Genomic DNA, 13,606 nt, shown 5'->3' on the forward strand with positions numbered 1-13,606 from the left:
GAGTTGTTTTTATTTTTTGCTCAGATAGCAATTTTTGGCAATTTACAAACTCAAAATATACAGAGTATAAAGCATTCTCTAAGTCTGGGGTAGCCAACTCCAGTCCTCGAGAGCTACCAACAGTTAATGTTTTTCAGCTCACCTCACAGAATCACAAGTGAAGTAATTAGCTCCACCTGTGGATCTTTTAAAATGTGTTAGTGAGTAATGAGTGCACCTGTGCAGCAGCTAGGTTGTCTGGAAGATGGGAACTGTTGGTAGCTCTCGAGGACTGGAGTTGGCTACTGAGAGACATAAGCAGTGGTTGTGGCAAAGTGATTTTTGTAAAAATGTTTTTGTAAATATGATTTTAAAGTTTGAAGCCTGAAAACGTAAGCTTTTTGTTGCAAAATTGCATTTTATGTCGAAAAATATTATCTTCCACAATGCCGAAACCCGGGATCGAAGCAGGGACCTTTAGATCTTCAGTCTATTGCTCTCCCAACTGAGCTATTTCGGCAAGCTCCCTTGGTCTTGCTATCGTTTCTCGGGGCAAAATGTAAGGAGAATGAAGTTTTGGGTGTATTTGGGTCAATATAATACATCCTCACTTTCTGACTGCAGGCATCTCAATCCATAGACAATCTAATGTGAAACTAGGACATGGTTTATTCAGTAGTCGTGGCCGAGTGGTTAAGGTGATGGACTTGAAATCCATTGGGGTCTCCCCGCGCAGGTTCAAACCCTGCCGACTACGAACGCTTTAAGTTTTCTCTTTTCTGCAAGTTTTTAAAAGCTTGAAACCTGTGATGCCCATAGCGAGTTCAGGCCATTAGCGCATCAAATGTAAAGGAGAATGAAGTTTTGGGTGTGTTTGGGTCAATACAATACATCCTCAATTTCTCAGTGCAGGCAGCTCAATCCATAGACAATCTATTGTGAAAATACAGCAAGGATTAAGCAGTAGTCGTGGCCGAGTGGTTAAGGCGATGGACTAGAAATCCATGTTTGTTAGTGCATCAAAATCTTTGGGATGCCAGCTTGTTTTCTCTTTTTTTTACTCACATTCTCTTCCCCACCAGTCAATTTCAGCAGCCACCCTGAAGGAGTTGTTTTTATTTTTTGCTCAGATAGCAATTTTTGGCAATTTACAAACTCAAAATATACAGAGTATAAAGCATTCTCTAAGTCTGGGGTAGCCAACTCCAGTCCTCGAGAGCTACCAACAGTTAATGTTTTTCAGCTCACCTCACAGAATCACAAGTGAAGTAATTAGCTCCACCTGTGGATCTTTTAAAATGTGTTAGTGAGTAATGAGTGCACCTGTGCAGCAGCTAGGTTGTCTGGAAGATGGGAACTGTTGGTAGCTCTCGAGGACTGGAGTTGGCTACTGAGAGACATAAGCAGTGGTTGTGGCAAAGTGATTTTTGTAAAAATGTTTTTGTAAATATGATTTTAAAGTTTGAAGCCTGAAAACGTAAGCTTTTTGTTGCAAAATTGCATTTTATGTCGAAAAATATTATCTTCCACAATGCCGAAACCCGGGATCGAAGCAGGGACCTTTAGATCTTCAGTCTATTGCTCTCCCAACTGAGCTATTTCGGCAAGCTCCCTTGGTCTTGCAATCGTTTTTCGGGGCAAAATGTAAGGAGAATGAAGTTTTGGGTGTATTTGGGTCAATATAATACATCCTCACTTTCTGACTGCAGGCATCTCAATCCATAGACAATCTATTGTGAAACTAGGACATGGTTTATTCAGTAGTCGTGGCCGAGTGGTTAAGGCGATGGACTTGAAATCCATTGGGGTCTCCCCGCGCAGGTTCAAATCCTGCCGACTACGAACGCCTTAAGTTTTCTCTTTTCTGCAAGTTTTTAAAAACTTGAAACCTGTGATGCCCATAGCGAGTTCAGGCCATTAGCGCATCAAATGTAAAGGAGAATGAAGTTTTGGGTGTGTTTGGGTCAATACAATACATCCTCAATTTCTCAGTGCAGGCAGCTCAATCCATAGACAATCTATTGTGAAAATACAGCAAGGCTTAAGCAGTAGTCGTGGCCGAATGCTTAAGGCGATGGACTAGAAATCCATGTTTGTTAGTGCATCAAAATCTTTGGGATGCCAGCTTGTTTTCTCTTTTTCTTACACACATTCTCTTCCCCACCAGTCAATTTCAGCAGCCACACTGAATAGAAATTATTAATTAGAAATTAATTTTCAAAGCCAAATTTTAAACAAAGGTTTTCAAATGGTTATAAACAATAGAATATTCACATTATTCCTAGAACACTCATTTAGCTAAACATTTAAAGCTATATAAAGAGCATATAATAACATATTTGAGAACCTACAGCATCCTTCGATAGCTCAGCTTGTAGAGCGGAGGACTGTAGAGATGATTGGTGTAGAAATCCTTAGGTCGCTGGTTCAATTCCGGCTCGAAGGAGTTGTTTTTATTTTTTGCTCAGATAGCAATTTTTGGCAATTTACAAACTCAAAATATACAGAGTATAAAGCATTCTCTAAGTCTGGGGTAGCCAACTCCAGTCCTCGAGAGCTACCAACAGTTAATGTTTTTCAGCTCACCTCACAGAATCACAAGTGAAGTAATTAGCTCCACCTGTGGATCTTTTAAAATGTGTTAGTGAGTAATGAGTGCACCTGTGCAGCAGCTAGGTTGTCTGGAAGATGGGAACTGTTGGTAGCTCTCGAGGACTGGAGTTGGCTACTGAGAGACATAAGCAGTGGTTGTGGCAAAGTGATTTTTGTAAAAATGTTTTTGTAAATATGATTTTAAAGTTTGAAGCCTGAAAACGTAAGCTTTTTGTTGCAAAATTGCATTTTTATGTCGAAAAATATTATCTTCCACAATGCCGAAACCCGAGATCGAAGCAGGGACCTTTAGATCTTCAGACTATTGCTCTCCCAACTGAGCTATTTCGGCAAGCTCCCTTGGTCTTGGTCTTGCAATCGTTTTTCGGGGCAAAATGTAAGGAGAATGAAGTTTTGGGTGTATTTGGGTCAATATAATACATCCTCACTTTCTGAATGCAGGCATCTCAATCCATAGACAATCTATTGTGAAACTAGAACATGGTTTATTCAGTAGTCGTGGCCGAGTGGTTAAGGCGATGGACTTGAAATCCATTGGGGTCTCCCTGTGCAGGTTCAAATCCTGCCGACTACGAACGCCTTAAGTTTTCTCTTTTCTGCAAGTTTTTAAAAACTTGAAACCTGTGATGCCCATAGCGAGTTCAGGCCATTAGCGCATCAAATGTAAAGGAGAATGAAGTTTTGGGTGTGTTTGGGTCAATACAATACATCCTCAATTTCTCAGTGCAGGCAGCTCAATCCATAGACAATCTATTGTGAAAATACAGCAAGGCTTAAGCAGTAGTCGTGGCCGAGTGGTTAAGGCGATGGACTAGAAATCCATGTTTGTTAGTGCATCAAAATCTTTGGGATGCCAGCTTGTTTTCTCTTTTTCTAACACACATTCTCTTCCCCACCAGTCAATTTCAGCAGCCACACTGAATAGAAATTATTAATTAGAAATTAATTTTCAACGCCAAATTTTAAACAAAGGTTGTCAAATGGTTATAAACAATAGAATATTCACATTATTCCTAGAACACTCATTTAGCTAAACATTTAAAGCTATATAAAGAGCATATAATAACATATTTGAGAACCTACAGCATCCTTCGATAGCTCAGCTGGTAGAGCGGAGGACTGTAGAGATGATTGGTGTAGAAATCCTTAGGTCGCTGGTTCAATTCCGGCTCGAAGGAGTTGTTTTTATTTTTTGCTCAGATAGCAATTTTTGGCAATTTACAAACTCAAAATATACAGAGTATAAAGCATTCTCTAAGTCTGGGGTAGCCAACTCCAGTCCTCGAGAGCTACCAACAGTTAATGTTTTTCAGCTCACCTCACAGAATCACAAGTGAAGTAATTAGCTCCACCTGTGGATCTTTTAAAATGTGTTAGTGAGTAATGAGTGCACCTGTGCAGCAGCTAGGTTGTCTGGAAGATGGGAACTGTTGGTAGCTCTCGAGGACTGGAGTTGGCTACTGAGAGACATAAGCAGTGGTTGTGGCAAAGTGATTTTTGTAAAAATGTTTTTGTAAATATGATTTTAAAGTTTGAAGCCTGAAAACGTAAGCTTTTTGTTGCAAAATTGCATTTTTATGTCGAAAAATATTATCTTCCACAATGCCGAAACCCGAGATCGAAGCAGGGACCTTTAGATCTTCAGACTATTGCTCTCCCAACTGAGCTATTTCGGCAAGCTCCCTTGGTCTTGGTCTTGCAATCGTTTTTCGGGGCAAAATGTAAGGAGAATGAAGTTTTGGATGTATTTGGGTCAATATAATACATCCTCACTTTCTGAATGCAGGCATCTCAATCCATAGACAATCTATTGTGAAACTAGAACATGGTTTATTCAGTAGTCGTGGCCGAGTGGTTAAGGCGATGGACTTGAAATCCATTGGGGTCTCCCCGCGCAGGTTCAAATCCTGCCGACTATGAACGCCTTAAGTTTTCTCTTTTCTGCAAGTTTTTAAAAACTTGAAACCTGTGATGCCCATAGCGAGTTCAGGCCATTAGCGCATCAAATGTAAAGGAGAATGAAGTTTTGGGTGTGTTTGGGTCAATACAATACATCCTCAATTTCTCAGTGCAGGCAGCTCAATCCATAGACAATCTATTGTGAAAATACAGCAAGGCTTAAGCAGTAGTCGTGGCCGAGTGGTTAAGGCGATGGACTAGAAATCCATGTTTGTTAGTGCATCAAAATCTTTGGGATGCCAGCTTGTTTTCTCTTTTTCTTACACACATTCTCTTCCCCACCAGTCAATTTCAGCAGCCACACTGAATAGAAATTATTAATTAGAAATTAATTTTCAAAGCCAAATTTTAAACAAAGGTTGTCAAATGGTTATAAACAATAGAATATTCACATTATTCCTAGAACACTCATTTAGCTAAACATTTAAGGCTATATAAAGAGCATATAATAACATATTTGAGAACCTACAGCATCCTTCGATAGCTCAGCTGGTAGAGCGGAGGACTGTAGAGATGGTTGGTGTAGAAATCCTTAGGTCGCTGGTTCAATTCCGGCTCGAAGGAGTTGTTTTTATTTTTTGCTCAGATAGCAATTTTTGGCAATTTACGAACTCAAAATATACAGAGTATAAAGCATTCTCTAAGTCTGGGGTAGCCAACTCCAGTCCTCGAGAGCTACCAACAGTTAATGTTTTTCAGCTCACCTCACAGAATCACAAGTGAAGTAATTAGCTCCACCTGTGGATCTTTTAAAATGTGTTAGTGAGTAATGAGTGCACCTGTGCAGCAGCTAGGTTGTCTGGAAGATGGGAACTGTTGGTAGCTCTCGAGGACTGGAGTTGGCTACTGAGAGACATAAGCAGTGGTTGTGGCAAAGTGATTTTTGTAAAAATGTTTTTGTAAATATGATTTTAAAGTTTGAAGCCTGAAAACGTAAGCTTTTTGTTGCAAAATTGCATTTTATGTCGAAAAATATTATCTTCCACAATGCCGAAACCCGGGATCGAAGCAGGGACCTTTAGATCTTCAGTCTATTGCTCTCCCAACTGAGCTATTTCGGCAAGCTCCCTTGATCTTGCTATCGTTTCTCGGGGCAAAATGTAAGGAGAATGAAGTTTTGGGTGTATTTGGGTCAATATAATACATCCTCACTTTCTGACTGCAGCCATCTCAATCCATAGACAATCTATTGTGAAACTAGGAAGTGGTTTATTCAGTAGTCGTGGCCGAGTGGTTAAGGCGATGGACTTGAAATCCATTGGGGTCTCCCCGCGCAGGTTCAAATCCTGCCGACTACGAACGCCTTAAGTTTTCTCTTTTCTGCAAGTTTTTAAAAACTTGAAACCTGTGATGCCCATAGCGAGTTCAGGCCATTAGCGCATCAAATGTAAAGGAGAATGAAGTTTTGGGTTTGTTTGGGTCAATACAATACATCCTCAATTTCTCAGTGCAGGCAGCTCAATCCATAGACAATCTATTGTGAAAATACAGCAAGGTTTAAGCAGTAGTCGTGGCCGAGTGGTTAAGGCGATGGACTAGAAATCCATGTTTGTTAGTGCATAAAAATCTTTGGGATGCCAGCTTGTTTTCTCTTTTTCTTACACACATTCTCTTCCCCACCAGTCAATTTCAGCAGCCACACTGAAGGAGTTGTTTTTATTTTTTGCTCAGATAGCAATTTTTGGCAATTTACAAACTCAAAATATACAGAGTATAAAGCATTCTCTAAGTCTGGGGTAGCCAACTCCAGTCCTCGAGAGCTACCAACAGTTAATGTTTTTCAGCTCACCTCACAGAATCACAAGTGAAGTAATTAGCTCCACCTGTGGATCTTTTAAAATGTGTTAGTGAGTAATGAGTGCACCTGTGCAGCAGCTAGGTTGTCTGGAAGATGGGAACTGTTGGTAGCTCTCGAGGACTGGAGTTGGCTACTGAGAGACATAAGCAGTGGTTGTGGCAAAGTGATTTTTGTAAAAATGTTTTTGTAAATATGATTTTAAAGTTTGAAGCCTGAAAACGTAAACTTTTTGTTGCAAAATTGCATTTTATGTCGAAAAATATTATCTTCCACAATGCCGAAACCCAGGATCGAAGCAGGGACCTTTAGATCTTCAGCCTATTGCTCTCCCAACTGAGCTATTTTGGCAAGCTCCCTTGGTCTTGCAATCGTTTTTCGGGGCAAAATGTAAGGAGAATGAAGTTTTGGGTGTATTTGGGTCAATATAATACACCCTCACTTTCTGACTGCAGGCATCTCAATCCATAGACAATCTATTGTGAAACTAGGACATGGTTTATTCAGTAGTCGTGGCCGAGTGGTTAAGGCGATGGACTTGAAATCCATTGGGGTCTCCCCGCGCAGGTTCAAATCCTGCCGACTACGAACGCCTTAAGTTTTCTCTTTTCTGCAAGTTTTTAAAAACTTGAAACCTGTGATGCCCATAGCGAGTTCAGGCCATTAGCGCATCAAATGTAAAGGAGAATGAAGTTTTGGGTGTGTTTGGGTCAATACAATACATCCTCAATTTCTCAGTGCAGGCAGCTCAATCCATAGACAATCTATTGTGAAAATACAGCAAGGCTTAAGCAGTAGTCGTGGCCGAGTGGTTAAGGCGATGGACTAGAAATCCATGTTTGTTAGTGCATCAAAATCTTTGGGATGCCAGCTTGTTTTCTCTTTTTCTTACACACATTCTCTTCCCCACCAGTCAATTTCAGCAGCCACACTGAATAGAAATTATTAATTAGAAATTAATTTTCAAAGCCAAATTTTAAACAAAGGTTGTCAAATGGTTATAAACAATAGAATATTCACATTATTCCTAGAACACTCATTTAGCTAAACATTTAAAGCTATATAAAGAGCATATAATAACATATTTGAGAACCTACAGCATCCTTCGATAGCTCAGCTGGTAGAGCGGAGGACTGTAGAGATGATTGGTGTAGAAATCCTTAGGTCGCTGGTTCAATTCCGGCTCGAAGGAGTTGTTTTTATTTTTTGCTCAGATAGCAATTTTTGGCAATTTACAAACTCAAAATATACAGAGTATAAAGCATTCTCTAAGTCTGGGGTAGCCAACTCCAGTCCTCGAGAGCTACCAACAGTTAATGTTTTTCAGCTCACCTCACAGAATCACAAGTGAAGTAATTAGCTCCACCTGTGGATCTTTTAAAATGTGTTAGTGAGTAATGAGTGCACCTGTGCAGCAGCTAGGTTGTCTGGAAGATGGGAACTGTTGGTAGCTCTCGAGGACTGGAGTTGGCTACTGAGAGACATAAGCAGTGGTTGTGGCAAAGTGATTTTTGTAAAAATGTTTTTGTAAATATGATTTTAAAGTTTGAAGCCTGAAAACGTAAGCTTTTTGTTGCAAAATTGCATTTTTATGTCGAAAAATATTATCTTCCACAATGCCGAAACCCGAGATCGAAGCAGGGACCTTTAGATCTTCAGACTATTGCTCTCCCAACTGAGCTATTTCGGCAAGCTCCCTTGGTCTTGGTCTTGCAATCGTTTTTCGGGGCAAAATGTAAGGAGAATGAAGTTTTGGATGTATTTGGGTCAATATAATAAATCCTCACTTTCTGAATGCAGGCATCTCAATCCATAGACAATCTATTGTGAAACTAGAACATGGTTTATTCAGTAGTCGTGGCCGAGTGGTTAAGGCGATGGACTTGAAATCCATTGGGGTCTCCCCGCACAGGTTCAAATCCTGCCGACTACGAACGCCTTAAGTTTTCTCTTTTCTGCAAGTTTTTAAAAACTTGAAACCTGTGATGCCCATAGCGAGTTCAGGCCATTAGCGCATCAAATGTAAAGGAGAATGAAGTTTTGGGTGTGTTTGGGTCAATACAATACATCCTCAATTTCTCAGTGCAGGCAGCTCAATCCATAGACAATCTATTGTGAAAATACAGCAAGGCTTAAGCAGTAGTCGTGGCCGAGTGGTTAAGGCGATGGACTAGAAATCCATGTTTGTTAGTGCATCAAAATCTTTGGGATGCCAGCTTGTTTTCTCTTTTTCTTACACACATTCTCTTCCCCGCCAGTCAATTTCAGCAGCCACACTGAATAGAAATTATTAATTAGAAATTAATTTTCAAAGCCAAATTTTAAACAAAGGTTGTCAAATGGTTATAAACAATAGAATATTCACATTATTCCTAGAACACTCATTTAGCTAAACATTTAAAGCTATATAAAGAGCATATAATAACATATTTGAGAACCTACAGCATCCTTCGATAGCTCAGCTGGTAGAGCGGAGGACTGTAGAGATGATTGGTGTAGAAATCCTTAGGTCGCTGGTTCAATTCCGGCTCGAAGGAGTTGTTTTTATTTTTTGCTCAGATAGCAATTTTTGGCACTTTACAAACTCAAAATATACAGAGTATAAAGCATTCTCTAAGTCTGGGGTAGCCAACTCCAGTCCTCGAGAGCTACCAACAGTTAATGTTTTTCAGCTCACCTCACAGAATCACAAGTGAAGTAATTAGCTCCACCTGTGGATCTTTTAAAATGTGTTAGTGAGTAATGAGTGCACCTGTGCAGCAGCTAGGTTGTCTGGAAGATGGGAACTGTTGGTAGCTCTCGAGGACTGGAGTTGGCTACTGAGAGACATAAGCAGTGGTTGTGGCAAAGTGATTTTTGTAAAAATGTTTTTGTAAATATGATTTTAAAGTTTGAAGCCTGAAAACGTAAGCTTTTTGTTGCAAAATTGCATTTTTATGTCAAAAAATATTATCTTCCACAATGCCGAAACCCGAGATCGAAGCAGGGACCTTTAGATCTTCAGACTATTGCTCTCCCAACCGAGCTATTTCGGCAAGCTCCCTTGGTGTTGGTCTTGCAATCGTTTTTCGGGGCAAAATGTAAGGAGAATGAAGTTTTGGATGTATTTGGGTCAATATAATACATCCTCACTTTCTGAATGCAGGCATCTCAATCCATAGACAATCTATTGTGAAACTAGAACATGGTTTATTCAGTAGTCGTGGCCGAGTGGTTAAGGCGATGGACTTGAAATCCATTGGGGTCTCCCCGCGCAGGTTCAAATCCTGCCGACTACGAACGCCTTAAGTTTTCTCTTTTCTGCAAGTTTTTAAAAACTTGAAACCTGTGATGCCCATAGCGAGTTCAGGCCATTAGCGCATCAAATGTAAAGGAGAATGAAGTTTTGGGTGTGTTTGGGTCAATACAATACATCCTCAATTTCTCAGTGCAGGCAGCTCAATCCATAGACAATCTATTGTGAAAATACAGCAAGGCTTAAGCAGTAGTCGTGGCCGAGTGGTTAAGGCGATGGACTAGAAATCCATGTTTGTTAGTGCATCAAAATCTTTGGGATGCCAGCTTGTTTTCTCTTTTTCTTACACACATTCTCTTCCCCGCCAGTCAATTTCAGCAGCCACACTGAATAGAAATTATTAATTAGAAATTAATTTTCAAAGCCAAATTTTAAACAAAGGTTGTCAAATGGTTATAAACAATAGAATATTCACATTATTCCTAGAACACTCATTTAGCTAAACATTTAAGGCTATATAAAGAGCATATAATAACATATTTGAGAACCTACAGCATCCTTCGATAGCTCAGCTGGTAGAGCGGAGGACTGTAGAGATGGTTGGTGTAGAAATCCTTAGGTCGCCGGTTCAATTCCGGCTCGAAGGAGTTGTTTTTATTTTTTGCTCAGATAGCAATTTTTGGCAATTTACAAACTCAAAATATACAGAGTATAAAGCATTCTCTAAGTCTGGGGTAGCCAACTCCAGTCCTCGAGAGCTACCAACAGTTAATGTTTTCCAGCTCACCTCACAGAATCACAAGTGAAGTAATTAGCTCCACCTGTGGATCTTTTAAAATGTGTTAGTGAGTAATGAGTGCACCTGTGCAGCAGCTAGGTTGTCTGGAAGATGGGAACTGTTGGTAGCTCTCGAGGACTGGAGTTGGCTACTGAGAGACATAAGCAGTGGTTGTGGCAAAGTGATTTTTGTAAAAATGTTTTTGTAAATATGATTTTAAAGTTTGAAGCCTGAAAACGTAAGCTTTTTGTTGCAAAATTGCATTTTATGTCGAAAAATATTATCTTCCACAATGCCGAAACCCGGGATCGAACCAGGTACCTTTAGATCTTCAATTTATCAGTGCAGGCAGCTCAATCCATAGACAATCTATTATGAAAATACAGCAAGGCTTAAGCAGTAGTCGTGGCCGATTGGTTAAGGCGATGGACTAGAAATCCATGTTTGTTAGCGCATCAAAATCTTTGGGATGCCAGCTTGTTTTATCTTTTTCTTACACACATTCTCTTCCCCTCCTTAAGACTGACACCAGTCAATTTCAGCAGCCACACTGAATAGAAATTATTAATTAGAAATTAATTTTCAAAGCCCAATTTTAAACAAAGGTTGTCAAATGGTTATAAACAATAGAATATTCACATTATTCCTAGAACACTCATTTAGCTAAACATTTAAAGCTATATTAAAGAGCATATAATAACATATTTGAGAACCTACAGCATCCTTCGATAGCTCAGCTGGTAGAGCGGAGGACTGTAGAGATGATTGGTGTAGAAATCCTTAGGTCGCTGGTTCAATTCCGGCTTGAAGGAGTTGTTTTTATTTTTTGCTCAGATAGCAATTTTTGGCAATTTACAAACTCAAAATATACAGAGTATAAAGCATTCTCTAAGTCTGGGGTAGCCAACTCCAGTCCTCGAGAGCTACCAACAGTTAATGTTTTCCAGCTCACCTCACAGAATCACAAGTGAAGTAATTAGCTCCACCTGTGGATCTTTTAAAATGTGTTAGTGAGTAATGAGTGCACCTGTGCAGCAGCTAGGTTGTCTGGAAGATGGGAACTGTTGGTAGCTCTCGAGGACTGGAGTTGGCTACTGAGAGACATAAGCAGTGGTTGTGGCAAAGTGATTTTTGTAAAAATGTTTTTGTAAATATGATTTTAAAGTTTGAAGCCTGAAAACGTAAGCTTTTTGTTGCAAAATTGCATTTTATGTCGAAAAATATTATCTTCCACAATGCCGAAACCCGGGATCGAACCAGGGACCTTTAGATCTTCAGTCTAACGCTCTCCCAACTGAGCTATTTCGGCAAGCTCCCTTGGTCTTGCAATCGTTTTTCGGGGCAAAATGTAAGGAGAATGAAGTTTTGGGTGTATTTGGGTCAATATAATACATCCTCACTTTCTGACTGCAGGCATCTCAATCCATAGACAATCTATTGTGAAACTAGGACATGGTTTATTCAGTAGTCGTGGCCGAGTGGTTAAGGCGATGGACTAGAAATCCATTGGGGTCTCCGCGCGCAGGTTCAAATCCTGCCGACTACGAACGCCTTTAGTTTTCTCTTTTCTGCAAGTTTTTAAAAACTTGAAACCTGTGATGCCCATAGCGAGTTCAGGCCATTAGCGCATCAAATGTAAAGGAGAATGAAGTTTTGGGTGTGTTTGGGTCAATACAATACATCCTCAATTTCTCAGTGCAGGCAGCTCAATCCATAGACAATCTATTGTGAAAATACAGCAAGGCTTAAGCAGTAGTCGTGGCCGAGTGGTTAAGGCGATGGACTAGAAATCCATGTTTGTTAGCGCATCAAAATCTTTTGGATACCAGCTTGTTTTCTCTTTTTCTTACACACATTCTCTTCCCCTCCTTAAGACTGACACCAGTCAATTTCAGCAGCCACACTGAATAGAAATTATTAATTAGTCAGCTGGTAGAGCGGAGGACTGTAGAGATGATTGGTGTAGAAATCCTTAGGTCGCTGGTTCAATTCCGGCTCGAAGGAGTTGTTTTTATTTTTTGCTCAGATAGCAATTTTTGGCAATTTACAAACTCAAAATATACAGAGTATAAAGCATTCTCTAAGTCTGGGGTAGCCAACTCCAGTCCTCGAGAGCTACCAACAGTTAATGTTTTCCAGCTCACCTCACAGAATCACAAGTGAAGTAATTAGCTCCACCTGTGGATCTTTTAAAATGTGTTAGTGAGTAATGAGTGCACCTGTGCAGCAGCTAGGTTGTCTGGAAGATGGGAATTGTTGGTAGCTCTCGAGGACTGGAGTTGGCTACTGAGAGACATAAGAAGTGGTTGTGGCAAAGTGATTTTTGTAAAAATGTTTTTGTAAATATGATTTTAAAGTTTGAAGCCTGAAAACGTAAGCTTTTTGTTGCAAAATTGCATTTTATGTCGAAAAATATTATCTTCCACAATGCCGAAACCCGGGATCGAACCAGGGACCTTTAGATCTTCAGTCTAACGCTCTCCCAACTGAGCAATTTCGGCAAGCTCCCTTGGTCTTGCAATCGTTTTTCGGGGCAAAATGTAAGGAGAATGAAGTTTTGGGTGTATTTGGGTCAATATAATACATCCTCACTTTCTGACTGCAGGCATCTCAATCCATAGACAATCTATTGTGAAACTAGGACATGGTTTATTCAGTAGTCGTGGCCGAGTGGTTAAGGCGATGGACTAGAAATCCATTGGGGTCTCCCCGTGCAGGTTCAAATCCTGCCGACTACGAACGCCTTAAGTTTTCTCTTTTCTGCAAGTTTTTAAAAACTTGAAACCTGTGATGCCCATAGCGAGTTCAGGCCATTAGCGCATCAAATGTAAAGGAGAATGAAGTTTTGGGTGTGTTTGGGTCAATACAATACATCCTCAATTTCTCAGTGCAGGCAGCTCAATCCATAGAAAATCTATTGTGAAAATACAGCAAGGCTTAAGCAGTAGTCGTGGCCGAGTGGTTAAGGCGATGGACTAGAAATCCATGTTTGTTAGCGCATCAAAATCTTTTGGATGCCAGCTTGTTTTCTCTTTTTCTTACACACATTCTCTTCCCCTCCTTAAGACTGACACCAGTCAATTTCAGCAGCCACACTGAATAGAAATTATTAATTAGTCAGCTGGTAGAGAGGAGGACTGTAGAGATGATTGGTGTAGAAATCCTTAGGTCGCTGGTTCAATTCCGGCTCGAAGGAGTTGTTTTTATTTTTTGCTCAGATAGCAATTTTTGGCAATTTACAAACTCA

At 40.1% G+C, this 13,606-nt stretch overlaps 19 non-coding genes across 19 annotated transcripts; 17 read left to right on the forward strand and 2 right to left on the reverse strand.

The window, feature by feature from the left end:
* Window positions 1-654: 654 nt before the first annotated feature.
* TRNAS-UGA (transfer RNA serine (anticodon UGA)) lies at window positions 655-736 on the forward strand. The gene has a single exon. It is a non-coding gene; the product is annotated as a tRNA-Ser (tRNA).
* Window positions 737-1,739: 1,003 nt separating this feature from the next.
* On the forward strand, window positions 1,740-1,821 carry TRNAS-UGA (transfer RNA serine (anticodon UGA)). The gene has a single exon. It is a non-coding gene; the product is annotated as a tRNA-Ser (tRNA).
* Window positions 1,822-2,335: 514 nt separating this feature from the next.
* On the forward strand, window positions 2,336-2,425 carry TRNAY-GUA (transfer RNA tyrosine (anticodon GUA)). Its single transcript is given in 2 exon segments — window positions 2,336-2,372; window positions 2,390-2,425. It is a non-coding gene; the product is annotated as a tRNA-Tyr (tRNA).
* Window positions 2,426-3,084: 659 nt separating this feature from the next.
* TRNAS-UGA (transfer RNA serine (anticodon UGA)) lies at window positions 3,085-3,166 on the forward strand. The gene has a single exon. It is a non-coding gene; the product is annotated as a tRNA-Ser (tRNA).
* A 514-nt stretch (window positions 3,167-3,680) lies between these two features.
* On the forward strand, window positions 3,681-3,770 carry TRNAY-GUA (transfer RNA tyrosine (anticodon GUA)). The gene is given in 2 exon segments: window positions 3,681-3,717; window positions 3,735-3,770. It is a non-coding gene; the product is annotated as a tRNA-Tyr (tRNA).
* Window positions 3,771-4,429: 659 nt separating this feature from the next.
* TRNAS-UGA (transfer RNA serine (anticodon UGA)) lies at window positions 4,430-4,511 on the forward strand. Its single transcript has one exon. It is a non-coding gene; the product is annotated as a tRNA-Ser (tRNA).
* Window positions 4,512-5,025: 514 nt separating this feature from the next.
* TRNAY-GUA (transfer RNA tyrosine (anticodon GUA)) lies at window positions 5,026-5,115 on the forward strand. Its single transcript is given in 2 exon segments — window positions 5,026-5,062; window positions 5,080-5,115. It is a non-coding gene; the product is annotated as a tRNA-Tyr (tRNA).
* Window positions 5,116-5,767: 652 nt separating this feature from the next.
* On the forward strand, window positions 5,768-5,849 carry TRNAS-UGA (transfer RNA serine (anticodon UGA)). Its single transcript has one exon. It is a non-coding gene; the product is annotated as a tRNA-Ser (tRNA).
* Window positions 5,850-6,852: 1,003 nt separating this feature from the next.
* On the forward strand, window positions 6,853-6,934 carry TRNAS-UGA (transfer RNA serine (anticodon UGA)). Its single transcript has one exon. It is a non-coding gene; the product is annotated as a tRNA-Ser (tRNA).
* Window positions 6,935-7,448: 514 nt separating this feature from the next.
* TRNAY-GUA (transfer RNA tyrosine (anticodon GUA)) lies at window positions 7,449-7,538 on the forward strand. Its single transcript is given in 2 exon segments — window positions 7,449-7,485; window positions 7,503-7,538. It is a non-coding gene; the product is annotated as a tRNA-Tyr (tRNA).
* Window positions 7,539-8,197: 659 nt separating this feature from the next.
* TRNAS-UGA (transfer RNA serine (anticodon UGA)) lies at window positions 8,198-8,279 on the forward strand. The gene has a single exon. It is a non-coding gene; the product is annotated as a tRNA-Ser (tRNA).
* Window positions 8,280-8,793: 514 nt separating this feature from the next.
* On the forward strand, window positions 8,794-8,883 carry TRNAY-GUA (transfer RNA tyrosine (anticodon GUA)). Its single transcript is given in 2 exon segments — window positions 8,794-8,830; window positions 8,848-8,883. It is a non-coding gene; the product is annotated as a tRNA-Tyr (tRNA).
* A 659-nt stretch (window positions 8,884-9,542) lies between these two features.
* On the forward strand, window positions 9,543-9,624 carry TRNAS-UGA (transfer RNA serine (anticodon UGA)). Its single transcript has one exon. It is a non-coding gene; the product is annotated as a tRNA-Ser (tRNA).
* Window positions 9,625-10,138: 514 nt separating this feature from the next.
* Window positions 10,139-10,228, forward strand: TRNAY-GUA (transfer RNA tyrosine (anticodon GUA)). The gene is given in 2 exon segments: window positions 10,139-10,175; window positions 10,193-10,228. It is a non-coding gene; the product is annotated as a tRNA-Tyr (tRNA).
* An 853-nt stretch (window positions 10,229-11,081) lies between these two features.
* TRNAY-GUA (transfer RNA tyrosine (anticodon GUA)) lies at window positions 11,082-11,171 on the forward strand. Its single transcript is given in 2 exon segments — window positions 11,082-11,118; window positions 11,136-11,171. It is a non-coding gene; the product is annotated as a tRNA-Tyr (tRNA).
* Window positions 11,172-11,595: 424 nt separating this feature from the next.
* Window positions 11,596-11,668, reverse strand: TRNAF-GAA (transfer RNA phenylalanine (anticodon GAA)). Its single transcript has one exon. It is a non-coding gene; the product is annotated as a tRNA-Phe (tRNA).
* Window positions 11,669-11,823: 155 nt separating this feature from the next.
* Window positions 11,824-11,905, forward strand: TRNAS-AGA (transfer RNA serine (anticodon AGA)). Its single transcript has one exon. It is a non-coding gene; the product is annotated as a tRNA-Ser (tRNA).
* Window positions 11,906-12,787: 882 nt separating this feature from the next.
* On the reverse strand, window positions 12,788-12,860 carry TRNAF-GAA (transfer RNA phenylalanine (anticodon GAA)). Its single transcript has one exon. It is a non-coding gene; the product is annotated as a tRNA-Phe (tRNA).
* A 155-nt stretch (window positions 12,861-13,015) lies between these two features.
* Window positions 13,016-13,097, forward strand: TRNAS-AGA (transfer RNA serine (anticodon AGA)). Its single transcript has one exon. It is a non-coding gene; the product is annotated as a tRNA-Ser (tRNA).
* The last annotated feature ends 509 nt before the right edge of the window (window positions 13,098-13,606 follow it).

Source organism: Crinia signifera, chromosome 3 (genome assembly GCF_055691185.1).
Source record: "Crinia signifera chromosome 3, ASM5569118v1, whole genome shotgun sequence".
NCBI lineage: Eukaryota > Metazoa > Chordata > Amphibia > Anura > Myobatrachidae > Crinia > Crinia signifera.